Below are 8130 nucleotides of genomic sequence, written 5' to 3' on the forward strand. Positions count from 1 at the left end.
CTATATGCAAGTCCGCAGAAGAATTGGACCATATATAAAGAATTAAAGATCCAGATAAGTTACTTTTAAAAAAACTTAATGAATAATGTGTCCAGTTAGATACTTTATTGGTTTATAATTAAAAGTGAGCAGCAAGCTAATCAAAGATACAGAGAACAATGCTATGTTGCTTTAAAAAAATGATGAATTCATTAAGCAACCTCATACACAAAGAATAAATGCAGACAAAAAAATTATTTTTTTTGGTTGATCCTGAAAATATTTTATGGTCTAAACGTAACCGAGAATTTAGAATTCGAAGTTATCTTTAATATTGTGTATTGTGACGTTTTCAAAAACGAATTGGAAAATAGAGAAGGGAAAAAGCATGACTTATGTAATGGGATTAGTTGAATTTGAGATTAGAGAAGGAAAGATCTTCTTCAATTGTAAATATGAAATCCTTACTCCTTACATAATTAAGACATTCCAAATTAACTTTCTGGATCTAGTTTGGATTTGTGTTTACTTTTCAACAAAAAAATAGTTTTAATTTTTTATTCTCTTATTTTTCGATGTATCCCTAAATTGCGCATAGGGAGAGGGAAAGAAAGAAAATGAGCTAATTTCATTTGTAAACAAAACTACAACAATCTATTTTTGCCATTTTCTCCTCGAAGGTGATATTTTTCGTTTTCCCAGCTAATTTTTATATAAAAAGAAACATAAATTGAAATATACTACCTATTGACATAGACACATTAAAATTATTCACACATAATTTGAGGATATTACAGTCATAAGATTGCCAAATACTCATGCAGAGTGATGCAGATGTTAAACACAAACCAAAGTTTTAAATAATATTCAACTGGAAAATTATTGGAACAAAATGGTCCACTTAATTAGGCTCTATAATTTGAATTATATCAGTGAAGTAATTTTTTTTAGAAATGCAGTATTTTACTTTTATGTATATGTCTATGTGTGTGTGTGGGTTATTTACATTTTCCCATCAGATGCTGGTGAGATTCTTGAACAAGTTCATCCCATTAATTTTAGGTAATTTAGAAATCCTATGTTTTTTCTTCTTAATGTTAATTTTTTTATTTATTTAAAACCAGCAATTGTCGATAACTATTATTTTCAAATTACCACTCCAATACAATGTAAATAAGAAAAACTCACACGTGAGAGGTGAAATAACTTATAGTCCATATATCATCAACTATATTATGAGGATTCTTATAGATCATACATAAATAAGGGAATTGTTCATCAACTGTGATCGAAAATATTTTTAATGTTTTTATCTTAAAAGATATTTTTCTGGCGACCAACACCAAAATTGACCAAGAAATAAACTGCCAAATAAAATTTACATGTCAAATGCATGCATAAAGAATATAATAGTAATATAAAATAATAAAAAAGGAGGAGGTACAATGATACACTACTAAATTAATATTTAATACTCCATAGTCATGCAAAATATAGAGCCTAACGCGGACCTTTTTAGTTCCAAACATTTGCCTTTTGAAAATTAAAAACTTTGTTTTGTTTGTACGTAGTTTCAATTTTGACGATTTTAGATTTTTTTTTCTTCCCTTATTATGTGCTTCCAACTGGGTATAGAGTTTTATACCTTTGAACGAAATATTTATATAATATGTGACCAACGTTCCTACAACACGTGACTGATTACTTGTGGTGGTGTGCAAGGGCGTATTTAGGGGGCGGAAGAAGTGGCCTAAAAAGTACACTATATATATATATATATATAAAACAAAATTCGATTTGTATATCTATATTTTATATTTTGAATTTTCTGCCCAAAAGTATAATTTAGTGGTAGTGGGGATTTAAAATTTCTTTAACGTTACTGGTTCAGTTTCTATTAACCACAATCGCTTTTAATTTTTTTTTTTTTTTGCTTTTTCTTTAACCTCATCCTACCTCCGTACGTTATTATTGGTCAGAACCCCCAACAAACAAAACAAAGACTATTTATTTGCGTCCCTAGGGGTCTTCCAAAGGCCAAATTTAGCTGAAGCTTCTTTGTTTTTACATCCATTGAGAGGAGTTTCTTGTAGCTATATATATAGACAAGTTTGTTGATTACACATCCATAAATAAAATATAAATACGCGGAGACTTGAAAAGAGAAGCTGAGAGATTTTATCATTAGTAATTACTTAGTACCGCTGTTATTATTATTATGGCGATTCAAAGGTTAGAGATATGTATAGAGATGGTGAAAATGGCAATAGAGTTTGTGACTGTATTTGTGGATGCAGTTGTTACTGTCGTTTGTAAAGACAATTCTTCTTCGTTTTCTTCGTCAACACAAGAGTCCAATATTCTTCCAATACCGTACGTTGGTCTTCTTCCTTAAAATTTATCTAAAGATCGAGTTGCAAATAAATGATGTTTCCCTGTTCCGCCTAGTTTTTTAAGGTAGGAGTAAGGTTTCTTTCTTTGGCTTCACCTGTAAAATTACGCTGAATTTGTTGTTATTGTCCATGGCCCCCACTTTGAACTCTGAAATGTATACTAAGTTGTAATAAAGACTACATTTCTTGGCGATAAAGTTTTTTGTTCTTTCTTTACTTTTCTCCATTTCGTCTTTTTTTTTTTTAGATGCACTAGTTTGTATGGTATATATCTTATGTTTTGATAGCCTTGACATATATCATAGATGGGCTAAGATATCTTATTAAAGTTTCTACTTAATTTGTAGCATGGTAGGTGAAATTCAACTCATATTGCTAGCTTAATATCTGCTTCTATCTTGTTTTCTTTTTTGTTGTTATTGTTTTTATTCTAACTATTTGGTTAAGTTTTCTATATCCGGGGTTAATTAAGAATACAACTTGGACGATAATGATCTAGATGAGTTATGATACAAAAATTTAAGGTAACTTGAAAGTAGAGAAGGGAAAAAGCATGACCAATATAATGGGATTAATTTAATTTGAGATTAGATATTGTAAGGGATGATTTTGTTCAGTTTTAAATATCAAATCCTGAATTATTCTTACATAAGACAAATTCCCAACTTTTTGTATCTAATTAATTTGGATGCGTTTACCTTTCGGAAAAGGGTAATTTTATAAAAAAAAATTCTCTTTTCTATTTTTGGTGTATCCCTAAAATTATAGCCCGTGGGGAAGAAAGATATGAGCTACATTCATTTGTCACCAAAACTACCACTTTCTTTTTGTACCATTTTCACCCATAAAGTTGACAGTTATCGTTTTCTCCCAACTAAGTAGTATTATTAATTTCAATTTATGTGGCATAATTGAATTGACATGAAATTTAAGAAAGAAATAAAATTTTTGAACTTATGGTATAAAATATATTATAATATTTGTGTGATTATAAAACTTCTGAAACGTGTGGTCTCAACCATGCCATAAATTTGTCTGGTCATGAAAGAAGCACATTATGGATAAAATGGTAAGAATAAAGTTAATTATTTTCTAAATTTAGAAGTGTTTATTCTTTTCGTTACAAATTAAAAAGAATAATGTCAGATATAAATTAGAACTGAGGGAGTATTATTTTTATTGAAATAGTAGTAGCATTTAATGTATATCCATCTCTTGACTAATTAAGATATCCTAAAATATGCATACCCCATTTGAGGATATTCTATTCATATGATTACCAAATAGACTATTTGATTTGTTCATGCAAATCTTGATGACAAATCAAGATTTATAATATATCCAACAGGAGAATGATTGGAACAAAATGGTCCACTTAGACTCTATACTTTGTATTATAATTAGTAATTTAGTAGTCAATTAATTGTACTCCTTGTATTATATGAATATATGGTGATACGATAAGCATCCACCTTCTTAAATTAAATCTCTCTTTGTTTAATTTGATCCTAATTAGCAAAAACTTGAACTCGTGATCTGCGTGTTTATGACTTCTTGCAGCACTCCAACCAATTACATATTACCGTTAGATGCTGGTAAGATTCTTGAACAACTTTACCCTCATTCATTTTAATTAGTAGTACTAATTAAACCATCATAATTTTTTCTCTTAATATTAACACCAGCATAATGGCCAAAATTGGCCTAAATTTCGACCTTATTCATTTTACTGTTCTATTTGTATATGTTGCTGCAAAATAAAAAGAAAAGCTAATTCTTGATCAAAGTCCCGTGGGACAATTGATCATAACAAGTTTACCAAATACAACCAACGTATCAAATGAAGGAACTAAGGATTAATATAAAAAGGGAGAGCACAAGGATACACTACTAAATTAATTATACATAGTCATGCAAAATAGCCTAACGCGGACGTCTTTAGTTCATACACATTTGCCTGTTGAAAATTTAAAATTTCTTTTTATTTGTTGTTTTCAGTTTCCATATCAGTAGTAGTATTATCATTTTTGTATTTTTCTTATTTTTAGATTTTTATTATTATTCTTTGTTCTTCTTGCTTCAGTTTTCTTGTTGCTTTGTTATTTAGTTGTTGTTAATGTTCTTTGTCTTTAGTATTTTCAACACTACTGTTTTGATCTTATTCAAACCTATTGAGACTTATTTTTGTGTCTTTTAAAAATAATATCTCTACCGCTTCAAAGTAGGGGTAAATTGTGCGTACAAGTTATCCTTCCTCCATCTTATAATGTGGGAATATATTTGGTTTGTTATTGTTGTTGTATTATTTGTTTCTTTCAGTCTAGAAAATTCTAGATTTTCTCTTCCCTTATTACATTTGTTGGGGAGTTAGAAGGAATTTCAACACCTCTCCCCCCCCCCCCCCCACCCAAACAACACACACATGGACACATAAAAAACAACAATATTTTTCAGTGCACCCCTTGGGGTCTTCCAAAGGCCAGATTTAGCAAGATGAAGCTGAGCTTCTTTCCTTAACTAATGGAGAAGTTAAGTTTCTTGTAATAACTATACATATATATACAGGGTTAATTTCACTAAAGGTCATTTATCTATTTAACCTAACTTATTATTTATTTTATAAAAGTTATTTATCTATTTTTTATCACTTAAAAGTCACTCAACTTTACCTTTGTAACTTAAAAGTCATTCAAGTTCAAAACGTATAAAATAATCAATAAAAAATATGACATGGCATTACATTTAATTAAAAAATCTAACAATAATGTCACATAAGCTTAAATAGATCATATCTAAGTTAAACCCATTTCTTTCTCAGCCCGATTTCGGTCGGTTTTTGAATATTAGTTTTAATTTATTTTATATGAAAAATCGACCGATATCGGTCGGTTTCTTAAAAAATAAATTTCGCGGGATTCTAAAATAGTTTCCTGCATTTTTGAGCCAAAATCGGTCGGTTTTATAAAAAAAAATTAAAATTAAAATATTTTGGAAAACCGACCAACCTGCCGCGGTCGGTTTTGGCCGAATTTTTAGCAGTGAACTTCTACTATGCAATTTTATTGTGGGTGTTTCTTGCCAATATTTTGACTTTAATAGAATAGTAATTTGTGAAAAATAGGTTCTTATTAGCTTGTTGTTCTTATCTGTCAGTGGTACATTTATATGTTATGCGAGATTGAAGTCGGTCGGTTTTTCAAAATATTATATTTTTTAATTTTTTTTACGAAACCGACCGACTTCGGTCATTTTTTTTTTTGCGCAAAAATGCGAAAAACTATTTTAGAATCCCGCAAAATTTATTTTTTAAGAAACCGACCGAAATCAGTCGATTTTTCATATAAATAAATTAAAACTAATATTCAAAAAAAGACCGAAATCGGGCTGAGGAAGAAATAGATCTAACTTAGATATGGTCTATTTAAGCTTATGTGGCATTATTATTAAATTTTTTAATTAAATGTAATGCCATGTCATATTTTTTATTGGATATTTTATAGGTTTTGAACTAGAATGACTTTTAAGTTACAAATGTAAAGTTGAGTGACTTTTAAGTGATGAAAAATAGATAAGTGACTTTTGTAAAATAAATGATAAGTTGGATGACCATGAGTGAAATTAACCCCGTATATACAACTAGACGTGAGTTTGTTTATTACTCCTACTGCCAAAAGAAATACGCGGAGACTACAAATTTAAAGCTGAGAGATTTATACACCATTTATCAATATAGTTATTAATTACTAGGTAACATTGTTCTTTTTATCATAATGGTGATTCAGAGGTTGGAAAGATACATAGAGAAATGAAATCAGCTAATTATTTCATTTGTCCCGGAGGGAAAAATTGTGATGACCCAAAATGTCATCTTTAAATTTAATAAGTAACTTTGTGTTCTAAGACCTCGAAAAGCACCATTTATCATTCCTCAACTTGCATGCGCAATCCGTAAAATTTTCCGGAAAGTTTTCATGTGAAAAATGAATTAAAATATGAAATAAAGCTTTAAAACTCAACTGAGTTGACTTTGGTCAATATTTTTAGCAAACAGACCCGGATCAGTATTTTGACAGTTCTGGTAGCTCCGTATCGTGATTTGAGACTTGGGCGTATGCCCGAAATTTAATTTGGAGGTCCCTAACTCAAGTTATGACCATTTAACGGAACTATCAATTTAAAGGCTAAAGATTCTAAGTTTGACCACGGGGTTGACTTTTTAATATCGGAGCCGGAATACGATTCTGAAAATTTGAACAGCTCCGTTATGTCATTTATGATTTGTGTGCCAAATTTGAAGTCATTCCGGATTCATTTAATATGTTTTGGCACGAGGTTTGCAAATTGAAAAGTTTAAAACTCAAAGTCCGAATCAAGGTGTGAATTGCAATTTTGATGTTATTTGATATGATTTGAGACCCCGAGTAAATCCGTATTATGTTACGGGACTTGTTGGGATATTTGGATAAGGTCCCGAGGGGCTCGGGTGTATTTCGGACGAAATTCGGATTGTTTAGAGCATGTTGAAAGCAATAGGTTATTGGCAGAACCTAGTATAATCGCACCTGCTCAATGGTGATCGCAGGTGCGCAACCGCATCTGCGAGAAGCTGGTCGCTTTTGCGACGTCGCAGGTGTGATAGAAATGTCCGCAGATGCGAAACCTCGCCTGGCAGCCCTACTTCGTAAATGCGAGATTTTTCTCGCAAATGCATGACCGCAGGTGCGAAAATAAAGCCCGCAGATGCAAAAATACTGGGCAGAATACATAAAATCGGGTCTTAGTCATTTTTACTCATTTTTGAGTTTCAAGTCTCGGATTTGGGCGATTTCAAGGGGGATTTTCACGACTTTGAATTGGGTAAGTGTTCTTTAACCAAAAGCGATTATATTTCACAAATCCATGTCTATATTCATCATTTATTTCGGATTTAAATGGAAGAAATTGGACTTTTTATAAAATCTTTCAAAAACGAAAATATAAGATTTGAAGGTCCATTTGATATCGGAATTGGACAATTTTTGTATGGTTGAACTCGTATCGGAACGGGTGTTCGGATTTCGTAAGTTTTTTTTGGGATTTAAGATGTGGGTCCCACTGTTAAATATTTAAATAAATTTTAAATTTTTATCCGAAAAATTTATAAATTCATATGGAATTAATTCCTATGATTAGTATTGAATATATCAAATTATTTGTGAATAGATTTGAAGTTTCGGAGTTAAATTTAAAAGGAAAAGTTGTGGTTGAATAATTGATTGGAATTTTCAAAGCGAGGTAAGTGTCGTGAAACCTTGATTTGAGGGAATAGAACCTTTAAATTATTTGTTATACGAATTGCATGTGAACGACGTATAAGCGAGGTGACGAGTGTCTATACGTCGTCAAATTAATTGTTTGCCTGCTTACTTGAAAAATCATAAATTATTTTAAATTATAAATTAATTATTATAATAATTATTTCTCTCCTATTCTTTGTCAAATATTAATTCTTGAATTCCTGCATTAATTGTTACATGCTATTTGAATTATGTGTTTTAATTGTTATTTGACATTTAGCATATTAAATATTAAACTACCTAATTTCTCTATGATTTTCATAATAAATTATTATTTGTCATTGTTTGGTTCATAAATAAATTATAATTATTGTGTGTCTTGATGCTTAATAATTTCTCATTGGACGTGATATTTATTGGAGTAAGTTTTAATAGTTTCTCATTGAACGTGGTATTTATTGGAGTAATTTTTATTTACATTA

Source organism: Nicotiana tabacum, chromosome 24, assembly GCF_000715075.1.
Source record: "Nicotiana tabacum cultivar K326 chromosome 24, ASM71507v2, whole genome shotgun sequence".
Lineage (NCBI taxonomy): Eukaryota > Viridiplantae > Streptophyta > Magnoliopsida > Solanales > Solanaceae > Nicotiana > Nicotiana tabacum.